Source organism: Chrysochloris asiatica, unplaced genomic scaffold (assembly GCF_000296735.1).
Source record: "Chrysochloris asiatica unplaced genomic scaffold, ChrAsi1.0 scaffold00168, whole genome shotgun sequence".
Taxonomy (NCBI): domain Eukaryota; kingdom Metazoa; phylum Chordata; class Mammalia; order Afrosoricida; family Chrysochloridae; genus Chrysochloris; species Chrysochloris asiatica.
In genome coordinates, this window is record NW_006408686.1 from 7,246,531 (window position 1) to 7,259,525 (window position 12,995).

At 42.1% G+C, this 12,995-nt stretch overlaps 1 pseudogene; it reads left to right on the top strand.

Moving 5' to 3' along the window:
- The first annotated feature begins 3,231 nt into the window (after positions 1–3,231).
- Positions 3,232–7,688, top strand: LOC102831797 (annotated as a pseudogene).
- Positions 7,689–12,995: the final 5,307 nt, after the last annotated feature.

Below are 12,995 nucleotides of genomic sequence, written 5' to 3' on the forward strand. Positions count from 1 at the left end.
TTTCTTCCTGTATGATATTCTTGATGTCATCCCATAGCTCTTCTTCTGGTCTTCAGTCTTTAGTGTCTAATGCATCAAATCTGTTCTTGAGATGGTTTCTAAATTCAGGTGGGATAGGTTTAAGGTCATATTTTGACTCTCATAGACTTGCTTTCATTTTCTTCAGTTTTAATGCAAATTTTAATGCAAGTTCAGCCTGAACTTGCATATGAGCAATCGATGGTCTTTTCTACAGTTGACCTCTGGTCTTGTTTTGGCTGATGACATTGAGCTTTCCCATCATCTCTTTCCACAGATACAGTCAATTTGATTCCTATGTATTCCCTCTGGTGAGGTCCATATATATAGTAACCTTTTGTGCTGTTTCAGAAAAGTAGTTGCATTGAATAAGTGATTGGTCTTACAAAATCTATCATGGGATCTCCAGCATAATATCTATCTCCAAAGCCTTATTTCCCAACTGTTGATTCTTCTTCTTTGTTCTCAACCTTCACTGTTTAATTACCATTAATTATCAATACATCTTGATTACATATTTGATTAATTTCAGACTGAAGAAGTTGATAGAATTCTTCAGTTTCATCATCATTGGCTTTAGTGGTTGGTGTGTACATTTATAAATAATAGTGATATTAACTGGTCTTCCTTGTAGACGTATGGATATTTTCTTATCACAGATAGCATCGTACTTCAAGATTGATCTTTTTGATGATGAATGTGACACCATACCTCTTCAGTTTGCAGTTCCTGGCATAGTAAACTATGAATGTCTGGGTTCAAATGGCCAGTATCAATTCATTACAGCTCACTAATGCTTAAGATCTTGATATTCATGTGTTTCATTTCATTTTTGACAACTTCTAATTTTCCCAGATTCATAATTCATACATCAGCAAGTGAAGGTTCTGAATGCTTAACTCCATCTACATACATCATTGAGGCCAACTTTATTTTGAGGACTCAACTTTTCCCCAGTCATCCTTTCAGCGCCTTCCAATCTTACTGTGGGCTCAGATTGTGGCACTCTGTATGTGACGGTACTCTGTTGCTCTACATAAGGTTTTCAATGGCTAACCATTCAGAAGTGGGTTTCTTCTCCTTCCTAGTCCATCCTAGTCTGGAAGCTCTGCCGAAACCTGTCCACCAGGTGTGGCCCTGCTGATACTTAAAATACAAACGGCATAGCTTCCAGCCTCACAGTAACACACAAGCCACCACAGTATGGCAAACTGACAGAGTGGTGGCAAAAAGCCTTCTTGTTATTAGGTACCATCGAGTGGGTTCAGACTCATAGTGACCCTGCGTAGCGTTTCCAAGGAGTTTGAATTGTCAGCCTTGCGGTCCAGTACTTTATCCCACAATGCCACACCAGAACTCCAAAAAGCCCTTGTTGTTGTTGTTAAGTGCTGTCAAGTCAGTTCCAATGCATCGGGACCCTGTATAGGGTTTCCAAGGAGCAGCTGGTAATCTTGAACCACCAACCTTGCAGTTTAAACAACTTTGCAGTCTGATGCATTAGCCCACAGTGCCACACCAGGACTCCAAAAAGCCCTTGTTGTTGTGTTGCTGTTAAGTACCATGGAGTCGGTTCTGACTCATAGCGACCCTGCCTAGGGTTTCCGAGGCTGTAAATCTTTACGGGAGCAGAACGCCTCATCTTTCTCCCGCAGAACCGCTGGTAGTTTCGAACTGCTGAACTTGAGGTTAGCAGCCGTAACCACTACGCTACCAGAGCTCCTTCCCAAAAGCCAAAAAGCCCTTAGTAAATATTTATTAAAGAAATGAATGAATTGGCTCAAGCCACTTGTCTTCCTTAGGTTGATACAGAAGGAAAACAGAACGATGAGGTTGTGCTGAGTGACTGGCCAGGACTTCCACCATCCCCAGAATAAGCCTTTGGTCTGCTTCTATTCCCTCACTGACAACTATTTTGTCTCCTTAAACTGGATGGATCTATATGAAAAAAACACACAGGTAAAGTTATCTAGTCCCCTTTCACTCCTCCTTAATCCAATTTACATGCAGCATACCTAAACTGTCCTCATCTTAGAATGATGAACATGATGAGGTACCCAACTCCGTGTCCTAAAATGACCTGGATGTAGTGATCCTTCCTCACTTCTAATCATCACATGGAATTCATACACCCTATAAGGTAGACTGAAGGTCAAGGAAAGGACTTCAAACATGGTATTTCTATAAGGAGCTCTGGTAGCATAGTGGTTACGAATCAGGCTGTGAACCTCAAGGTCAGCAGTTCGAAACTACCAGCTGTTCCATGGGAGAAAGATGAGGCTTTCTGCTCCCATAAAGATTTATAGCCTCGGAAACCCTGTACAGGGTTGCTATGAGTTGGAACCAACTCCACGGCACATAACAACAACAACAACAACCCAACTCATAGTGCCAGGAATCCCTCACAATCAAACTACTCAGTCTTTCCTTAGTTACCCAAGAAGGTATAAGGATCAAAACATTCCGTTCCTCCCTACCTTACACTTTTGGGAAAACTTCCCTTTTGTTGTTGTTGTTTTTAGGTGCCATGGAGTTGGCACCGACTCATAGTGACCCTATGCACAACAGAACGAAACACTGCCCCGTCCTGGACCAACCTCACAATTGTTACCACGCTTGAGCCCATTGATGCTGCCACTTTGCCATCTCACTGGAGGTCCATTCCTCTTTTTCTCTGACCCTCCACCTTACCAAACATGATATCCTTCTCCAGCAATTGGTCCCTCCTGACAATATGTCTGAAGTATGAGAGATGAAGTCTAGCCATCCATGGCCTGCAAAGAGCACTCTGTCTGCACTTCTTCCAATACAGATCTGTTTGTTCTTTTGGCAGCCCATAATACTTTCAATATTCTCCTCCAACACCATAACTCAAATGCATCAATTCTCCCACGGTCTTCCTTATGCTCAGGCTTTTTTCTCTCATCCTCTTCTAGATAGTACTGTGGATACAGGAAAAAGATAAAGAAATAAACAAAATGATAGAGTAGAAGAAGTTTCCCATGATGGGTCAAGTGCCCCCCATCCAAGTAATGGTCCACACAGGTTCCTCCCATATGTTAATTGCTTACTGTGGTGACATGTGCCTGCGGCTCTTTGGAGACCACCATCAAGCATTCAAACCTCTGGGTACCGTGCCTTGTCATTTCTCCATCAATTGCCTGTGCTATGACTTGGAAACTGTGGTTTATTTTACCAAATAGCAAGGGCCTCCAGATGGCTCAAACAGTGTCCATCCCTGGTCATGAGTTTGTACAAGGGTTTTCCTTGAATGGCCCCCAGGGCTCCCTCCTGGTTCTATGTGAGAATACAGTGAGGGCCTTCACCCACCAGAGTCAGGGTCAGCTGAAGAGGTAAAGAGCTTCACTGCCGTTGCCAGTGGCTTCTCCATCACCTGCTCCTTCACTTGTGTCTCTCAGGGCTGTTTTTAGAGCTGGGGAGATCCATGCTTGGAGTCTGGACCGGGATAACTTCCTCTACAGCTTCCAGGCCCATTCTTCATCAGTGGTATGTATCCAGAGCTGGCCAGACATCCACACCTTACTAACAGCGGGGTGTGAAGGTGTCATCAAGGAGTGGGATCTGACTTCTGGGAGCTTGCTGTGGCAGCTGGAGGTTGATGAGGAGCTGCAGCAACTGCCATTTATTGATAATACCATGTTTTTCTGCCAGACCACCAACATTTTCTCACTGTACCAGCTGCCCTACTTTTATAGCCTCTTCACTGTTTGTGGTTCTGCTCCTCAGGAAGTGCAGCTTCTCTGCTGCAGCCATAATTGCACCCGGATCCTGTGTGCTACTGAGGATGGTTTATTGCGCTTCCTGTCTCCAGTAACAGCAGAGCTCCTGGTTATAACCTGGCCCCTCCTTGTCATGGACAAGGCTGTGGTTTGGGCCTATGACTCAGACAGGGAAGAGCTCTTTGTGGCAACCAACAGTTCTGATGTACTGGTGCTTGATGCAACTCGGTCTCCATGCACAGCCAGGTATCTTGTGTGCACTTCAGAAAACTCTTGGGATAGTATCACATTGCCTGGCCTACGGGAAGTTCAATTTGGGTAAGGATCTACAAGGATTGATGTTTTGTGGGCACTAGAGTGGCATTGTGGAACTCTTTCCCAATACAGCTGTGCCCGAACAGAGAAAACTATTCACTTTGGGGCCATATTGGCACTGTCTACCCTGAAAGATGCTCATCAAAACTCCTTGCTCTGTTCATATGGTATATGGATAGTTTTATCCACCTGACAGAGATTGGGTTTCAGGGGAACAAGGTAATCCTGAAGTCTCTGAGCACAGTTCCCAGTAGTTGCTCTCTGGCACACGTGATATACTCTTGCCGGGGTCTGTAGGTGCCATCACTAAGAACCGCTGCTGGCGTCTTTGGCACTACGAAGATTTTCTGACATCTTCAGGATCAGAACAAAGCTCTACGTTTACAGAGACAACATGCCTGCATCCATGTGCCATCATTTCATTTGGTGTCTGCCTTTCCCTGAACATTTTTGTTACGGGGGGCAATGATGGCTCAGTGAGGATATGGACCCTCCATGGCAGACTAATAGCTGAGTTGAACTCGGCATTGCAGTTTGGCCCACTGTGCTTTGCCAATAATTGGGGTGACCTGCTTTTGGCTTTTAATCAGAGTCTCTACTTGGTATCCTGCTTAAAACTGTTCCCCCCAGCTCTGCTGATTCACCTCGCTATCCTAAACAATGCAGATGAAGTCCAAGAAGTCCCTAAGCCCTTCACGCCTAGCTTTTTTTTTTTTCATTTGAAATAATATTTGTGCCCAAATTTTTTGACCCTGGACAAGGGTTGCAGGAATTACAGAGGCTAGAGACCCTTGTCAATAAGCGGGTCATTGCCTTTGACAATAACGTGCCCCATGTTGTTGAGGAAGCGAGAGGTAGGAGACAAGAATTCAAATTGCATTTCTTGGAGGAAAAGGATATTGCTTTGTATGATCTTGACCCCAAGCTTCACCGTCCCCCACATATGGTTCCTGCTCAGTTACTGCTGACCGCCTGGGAAGGACTCAACCCCTATCAGAAATTACGGAACTTTTTTGGTCAAGAGTGCCAATGACTCTTTGCTCCAGATGCTTACATTCCCAACTCAGTGATCCACGTCCGTCTTTGGCCCCAGGGCAAGCCGGTTTTCTTGCGCTGTGATCTCCACCCACCCTGCCGAGATATGGCCCGGAACAGGACTGAACCCTGTCAACCCTTTCTACCTACGAAGCTGAGAGAAGAGAAAATTCCCATTACTGAACAGGTGGATGAATACAAGGAGCTGAAAGGAGCTCCCGACAATGCTTTTCTAAGCATGACAAATCAAACTTGGAAGGGAAGAAAAATTAATAAAGAACTTACAGATAATTTGATCGAGGCTATTCTCAACATCATAGTTTACTGTTCTGTAGAAAAGTATAAAAAATATCTTAGTATCTTGGCACAATTTTTTACCACTCACCAGGTACATCCAAGGTTGCTATCTGAGGCTGCCCATCGCCTACAAGATGATACAAACCATTACAATCCATGTGTCTGTATACTCGCCTGGGAGAGGCTGGAGAGCCTAGGCCTTATGAATCATCTCTTTGCTATTCCGCTGGCTATGGGACTGATGGATAATGATGAGAACGTGCGTGCTAAAGCCTTATGCCTTATGACTAGAGTTGCAGGCGTCCAAACTGAGACCATGCTGGTTCACCTATTGCAGAAACAAGAAACTTTGCAGGAAATGCAGTAAGTTAGATGGTAGTCATCTTCCTTCCTGATTCCTTCTAGCTCCAACCTCCAGAATCTAATTATGTCTTCTATCTTTCTTTCCACAGCCCTTTTTCTTTGTTCTTTGTTTCTATTTGCCTTTTTACCCAGGACCTAGCTCCTTTCTTCTGACCTTAAATAGCTTGTTGTTCCATTTTTTTCTCACTTACATAAGATTCCTTAGAACTCAAGTCCCCAAATCTTCCAACCAATGAAGTTTTGTTTTTTCACTTTTAACCTCACACTGGATACTCCATTCCTTGCTCTTCTTGGGTCTCTCTTCTTTACCCAATACTTTCATTTAGCCTGTTGTTGTTGTTAAGTACCATCGAGTCAGTTCCGGCTCCTGGTAACCATGTATAGGGTTTCCAAGGAGCGACTGGTGGCTTTGAACCACCAACCTTGTGGTTGGCAGCCCAGTGCTTCTCCTACAGCTCCATACCAGGACTCCAACTTTATCCTAGTCTGTCCTAAATGGCTACTTTATTCTTACCTCTTCCACTATAGCTTCTTCTTCTTCTTTTGAAGTTTTTTTTCATCACTGGTTCAGAGTTGTCCTTCTTCCTCGACTTTTATAGCCAGGTAACTATTGGAGAAGAATCTATGATCCAGCTGCTTGGGGTTCAGGCTGCGGATATCCAGATGCTGCTTGTTCATGTGGAGGAGCTGCTGAATGAAAACTTGACCTTATCCCATAAAGAGCAACCACGTAGTGTTTCTTCTGAATTTGAGGTCTTTGCCAAAGCAACACTCATCCCTAAAAAGAAAATCAAGAGACGTGCTCAAGGAGAGAGCAAAAAAACTTAGTGTGTATGGGACACCATCTGGGATATGTTTGGGGCCCATCTCAGTGGCCCTAAAAGATAGGACCAGCAAGGCAAAGATAGATTGAAAGATAACAGTGGGAACAGGGGTAACTGGGAGACTCTTTTTCATATAAAACAGCCTTTCTGGGAAAGATCCACCCCATGACGAATACATATAAGGGTTTTATTTCTTTAGGATTTGGGAGCTGGACTGAAACAGTTAGTATTTCTTTATCAGAAAGGCTCAGTATCCTTTGCCTTTGTAGCTCTTTTATCAGCCACTGAACTAGATATTACAAAGGATCTCACTCATTATATCTATATTTTTCTTGACTATTTTTATCCCAATATCTCTGCAGTTAAAAAGGACCTGAGAATTGCCAGGAAGCACAGCAATAAAGAGCTGGGAAAGTTTAGCTATGTGTTGGAGCCTTTAGAGGATGAAGGTGTACAAGAGGCCAGGAAATCTGGGCATATTGACACCAAATATGTTGTCTTCAGCCCACCCCAAACACAGGATGACAATGGAACAAAGGCAATCATGTTGGAGGCCACAGGTCAATGTAAGGTGGAAGATTCTGAAGAGATGATCCCTCGGCTGGAAAAAGAAGCGCATATGCAAGAACTTGGGGAAATGGCAGTGAGTAAAGATCTTGAACAAACAGATGAGAAGATGTTAGAGAAAAAAGACTTGAAGGATATTTCAGAGGTATCCACAGAAAAGTCCAAGGACAAAGAAGTTTCTGAGAAAGAAAAAGATCTAAGGAAGATATTTAAAAAGGGTGGCCATGGTTTTGTTGGGATGCCAGGAGATTCAAATAGCTCAGAGACGAAGTCTTGGCAGAATGACCTTTGTTCTCTTGTTACCTCAAGGATCGCAAGTTGCCATCCAGAAATGCTAAGAGATCTTGGCAAAGAATTAGTGGACCTAGCTCAGGTGATGCTTGCTGATCGACAGCCCAGTTGAGATCTCTTCCAAGAGATATGCCCCCTATTAAAGGATTCAAGATCATCGGATGAGAGAGTAGCGGAAGAACGACCCATCATCATTAAAAAAGTAGATGAAGAGGTTGTCAAGAAGGGACAGCAGAGCTGAGGGGACAAGACTATAAAAAAGTATTAGATGAGAGTAAAACATTTTCTGGAAAAGTCAAGAAAAAGAAAGTTCCTCTTTTAGAAGGTGACTTTAAGAGAAGGACAGCTCAAAAGGGAATAATGAAGCTAGCCAAGCAAAAGGGGGGATACCTAAGCAAGAGAAGAAACAAAATAAACAAAAGAAAAAATCAGTGAAGGCAAAGGGGAAACTGACCAAGAATAAAAAAACAGTCACCCAGCAAGAAGGAAAATTGCCCTGGGAAGAAGAAATACCAGCTTCACCTCACAAAAAATTAACCAAGGAAGAGCAGACGTTATTTTTAGAAGAAAAGAGACTGACTGGGGAAGAGGGGAAACTTCTGGGGAAAGAAAATAATGTCACCTGGAAAGGAGAGAAGCCAGCCCTGAAAAGGAAGATGCTGACCAGTGAAAAAAGGATGCTGGACCAGGAAGAGGGCATGTGGGCCAAGGAAGATGGGTTGCTGGTCTGGAAAGAGAGAACATTGGTCCAGGAAGAGATGCAGCTGGGTGAGAAAGAGAAAGAACTACCTGAGGAAAAGGAGAAACAGATTGAGAAAGAAAAGGAACTAGACTTGGAAGAGGAAGAACCGATCTGGGAAGAGGAAGAGATGGCCTTCTGGAATGTTCATTCTCCACAATGTCGTCCATAATTTATCATGATCCACACAGTCAAAAGCCTTTGCATAGTCAGTAAAGCACAGGTAAACAGTTTTCTGGTGTTCTGGGCTTTCAGCCATCTGATGTCAGCAATGATATCCCTTGTTCCACATCCTCATCTGAATCTGACTTGAACCTCTCGCAGTTCCCTGTCAATGTACTGTTGCAGCTGGTTTTGAATCAGCTTTAGCAAAATTTTACTTGCATGTGATATTAATAATATTGTCCGACGCTTCCCGTGTTCCACTGGGTCACCGCTCTTTGGAATGGGCACAAATAAGGATCTCTTCCAATCTGTTGGCCAGGCAACTGTCTTCCAAATTTCTTGGCATAGATGAGTGAGTGCCTCCAGTGCTGCATCAGTTTGTTGAAAGATTTCAATTTGTATTCTATGAATTCCTGAAGACTTGTTCTTTGTCAATACCTCAGTGCACCTTGGACTTCCTTTCTTCAATACCATTAGCTTTTGATCACATGCTGCCTCTTGAAATGGTTGAACATCGGACATTTCTTTTTGGAAGTAACTCTATATTCCCATCATCTTCTTTTGATGCTTTATGCACCATTCAATATTTTATCCATAGAATCTTTTAGTATTGCAAGTCGAAGCTTAAATTTCTTCCTCGGTTGTTTCAGCTTGAGAAATGCTGAGCATGATCTCCCCTTTTGGTTTTCTAAATCCAGGTCTTTTTACATATCACTCTAATATTTGAGCTTGTCTTCTCGAACTACCTGCCCTTTGAAATTTTCTGTTTAGCTCCCTTACTTCCTCATTTCTTCCATTAGCTTTAGCATCTCTATGCTGCACAGCAAGTTTCAGAGTCACTTCTGACATCTATTTTGATCTTTTCCTTCTTTCTTGTCTTCTTAATGTCCTTTTGTTTTCTTCCTGTATGATGTCAATCCCACAACTTAGTCCTTAGTGTCTAATGCATCAAGTCTGTTCTAGAGATGATTTCTAAATGCAGGCGGGGTATGCTCAAAGTCATATTTTTGGCTTTTGTGTACTTATTTTTCTTCAGCTTCAGCCTGAACTTGAATATGAGCAATTGATGGTCTGTTCCACAGTCTGTCCTTGGCCTTATTTAGCCATAAATAAATTGATATTTCTTTAGTATATTTCACTGTTTGTAGTATTTATATTGATGTTTCTACTAATATTGGTAATTTGTATATTCTCTTTTATTAATTGATAAACCTTGGAGAGTTGTTTATAAACTTTATAGATTTTATTAAGGCTTTGGTTTCACTGATCTTTCTCTACAGTTTATTATATTTATTTCATTGATTTCCTTTCAGTCTTTTTGTCATTTTTTTCTGCTTCCTATCTCTCTTTTTTTCTCATGTTTTTCCTGGAGAAACTGGGCTTCTTCATTTGATACTTTTTCTTTTTTTTTCATCTATGTTTTTAATGCTATAAATATGTCTAAGGACTGATCTATTTTCCATAAATTTTGAAATGGTGTATTTTCGTTTTTATTCATTTCAAAATACTTTCTCAGAGCCAAAGTCTTAAAAATTGATAAAACTCAATGCAGCATTTTTTTTTTTTTCCTTTGTGCTGATTTTGGTCTCATGTCTAAGAAGTTTACTTAGACTTCGGTCCTGGTAATTTTCTCATGTTTTCTCCACTTTTACATATTATATTTCAATCCATGATCCACTTTGAGTTAAATGGGATTAGGTTAAATCAAAATTAATTTCTTTCACCTTTGCATATGCAATTGCTCTCACAGGAATTGCAGACTAGACTACCCTGCCTTTATTCAAATACATTTGTTGATTTTGTAAAATCAGTTGGTCATTTTCTGTGGGTGGGTCTATTACTGGGTTCTTTATTCTGTTTGTTTATTCCTCTACCAATACCATAGTGCTTTGTCTATTGTACCTACATAGTAACCCTTGACAGCAAATAAAGGAACTCAGGTGGCTCAATGGTTAAGCGCTCAGCTGCAAACTGAGCGACATCCAAAGGCTCTGAAGGAGAAAGACCTGGGTACCTGCTTCTTTTAAGAGTTATTTTTGTTGTTGTTAAGTGATATCAACTCAGTTCCAACTCATAGCGACTCTGTATAAGGTTTTCGAAGAGTGGTTGGTGAGCTTGAACCACCAAAAACCCTATGGGGTAGTTCTAATACATCACATGGGGTTACTACAACTACAAAATTGACTTGATGGCATCCAACAACATCAGGTAGACTAATTCCTCTTATATTATTCTTTCTGAAAGTTATATTAGTTATTCCAGGTCCTTGCAGCAATGGGCTCAAGCTTAACAATGATTGGGAGGATGGCAGAGGACTGGGCAGTGTTTCATTCTGTTGTGCATAAGGTCACTATGAGTCAGAATCGAGTCGATGGCACCTAACAATAACAACAACACATCCTTGCCATAGAAATTAAAAAAAAAAATTAATATATTTACCCCCCCCCCCAAAAAAAAAACCTTCCTGGGAATTTAATAGGAATTGTGTTAAAACTATACGCTACTTGGAGGAAAACTTGACATTATTATGTTGGTAGCTCCAATCTATAAATGTGGTATGTCTTTTCCCTTATTTAGACCTTAGTATCTTCCATCAGTATCTTGCAATTTTTATATCGATCCTGTACATGATTTATTATATTTCTACTTCCATATCACCAATCTTTGGAGTGACTATAAATGGGATACATTTTCAGATTCAATGTTCACAGGTTTGTTGTTAGTATATAGAAATGCTATTAATTTTTGTGTGTTGATTACGTATCCTATAACTTTGCTGAACTCACTTACTAGGCTTAGGAGTTTGCTGGAGATTCCTTGGAATTTTTTATGAACTTGTTTGAAAATGGGGAGTTTTACATCTCCTATTCCACTCTATAAAGAGCTCTGGTAGCATAGTGGTTATGAGTCAGCCTGCTAACCTCAAAGTCAGCAGTTCGAAACTACCAGACATTTCGCCAGAGAAAGATGAGGCTTTCTGCTCCCATAAAGATTTACAGCCTCAGAAACTCTATGCAGGGTTGCTATGAGTCGGAACCAACTTCAGGGCACACCACCACCATCACCATTCCACAGTATATGCATTCTATTTCCTGTCTTGTGTAGTTCTGTGGGTAAAATTCAAGTTGAAATATTAGACTAAGAGTTGTGGACTTCCTGGAAGATGAAGACGTGCGCAGTTCAAAGCACCTGCCCCCCAATTTGTCCCCTCCCACCAGAGTTACCAAGGAAAACAACTACAACTTGATCAATTCAAACTTTGTAACAGCTCAAAAGCAGTCAAAAAGGTACAGGAACTAAGCAAAAACTGAGGCATGAAAAGGGAAACTTTTAAATACTAGAAAAGCTTTCTTTATTGCCTGTGCCCTTCCCTTCTCTGGCTCAGCCATTGGATCATCTTAAAGGGTTGGCAGCTGCTGACCATAGTCTGGGGGGTGGGAGTCTGGATATCTGGGGCAGAGCAGGTAGAAACCGTTCATCACTGGGCTGATTCTGACTCATAGCAACCTTATACAACATTACAATTGTCCCATACGCTTTCCAAGGCTGTAATCTTTAAGGAAGCAAATGCTATCTTTCTTCCATGGGATTCAATCCTTCCATCCTCCAGTTAGCAGCTGAGTGCTTAACCTCTGTGCCACCAGAGCCCCTTCAGCAAGTATTGTTGTTGGTAACTGCTGATAGGTCCGTTCTGACTCATAGCAACCCTGTAAAGGGTTTCTGAGGAGCCACTGGTGAGCTCGAACCGCCAACCTTTCCGTTCAAACTGACTTTGCAGTCCAGTGTATTATCCCACAGCACCACACCAGGTCTGCTAAGCAGGCAAAAAGTCAACAAAAAACAAGTTCACTGCCATTGGTTGGATTCCAACTCACAGACAGAGTAGAATTGCTCCATAGGGTTTCCAAAGCTGTGAATCTTTACCAAAGCAGACTGCCACATCTTTCGCCCATGGAGCAGCTCTTGGGTTCGAACCACCCACCTTTCAGTTAGCAGCGTACTGCTTAACCCACCATACCACCAGGGCTCATTTATTGCAGTTATTGTTGTTGTTGTTAAGTGCCGTCGAGTCGATTCTGACCCATAGTGACCCAGTAAAGCGTTTCCAAGGAGCAGCTGGTGAGCTTGAACCACCAACCTTGCAGTTCATACTGACTTTGCAGTCCAGCACATTAGCTCAAAGCACCACACCAGGACTCCAGTGGCATTATTATGTGTGCTTATCTGTCTAGAGGATGCCTGTTGTTGTTGCTGTGGTTATGTGCCGTGGAGTCGGTTCCGACTCATAGCGACCCTATACAGGGTTTCCGAGGCTGTAAATCTTTACAGGAGCAGAAAGCCTCATCTTTCTCCTGTGGAACAGCTGGTAGTTTCGAACTGCTGACCCTAAAGTTAGCAGCCCGATTCATAACCACTATGCTACCAGAGCTACCTGGGGCTAAATAGTGTGATTGGAGCATACAATTAACTACATGATAGTATCTGGAAGCAGTTTAATGTCACTGAATTGTTGGAGTAAAGTTTAGAGCTTCCTAAAGCAGGCACTCCAAAAGATATGTTTACACAAACTTTCATTGTAGCACTGTTCACAATCACCCAAAGGTGCATACAGCTCAAGAACTCCCTCAACAACTGAGTGGTAAT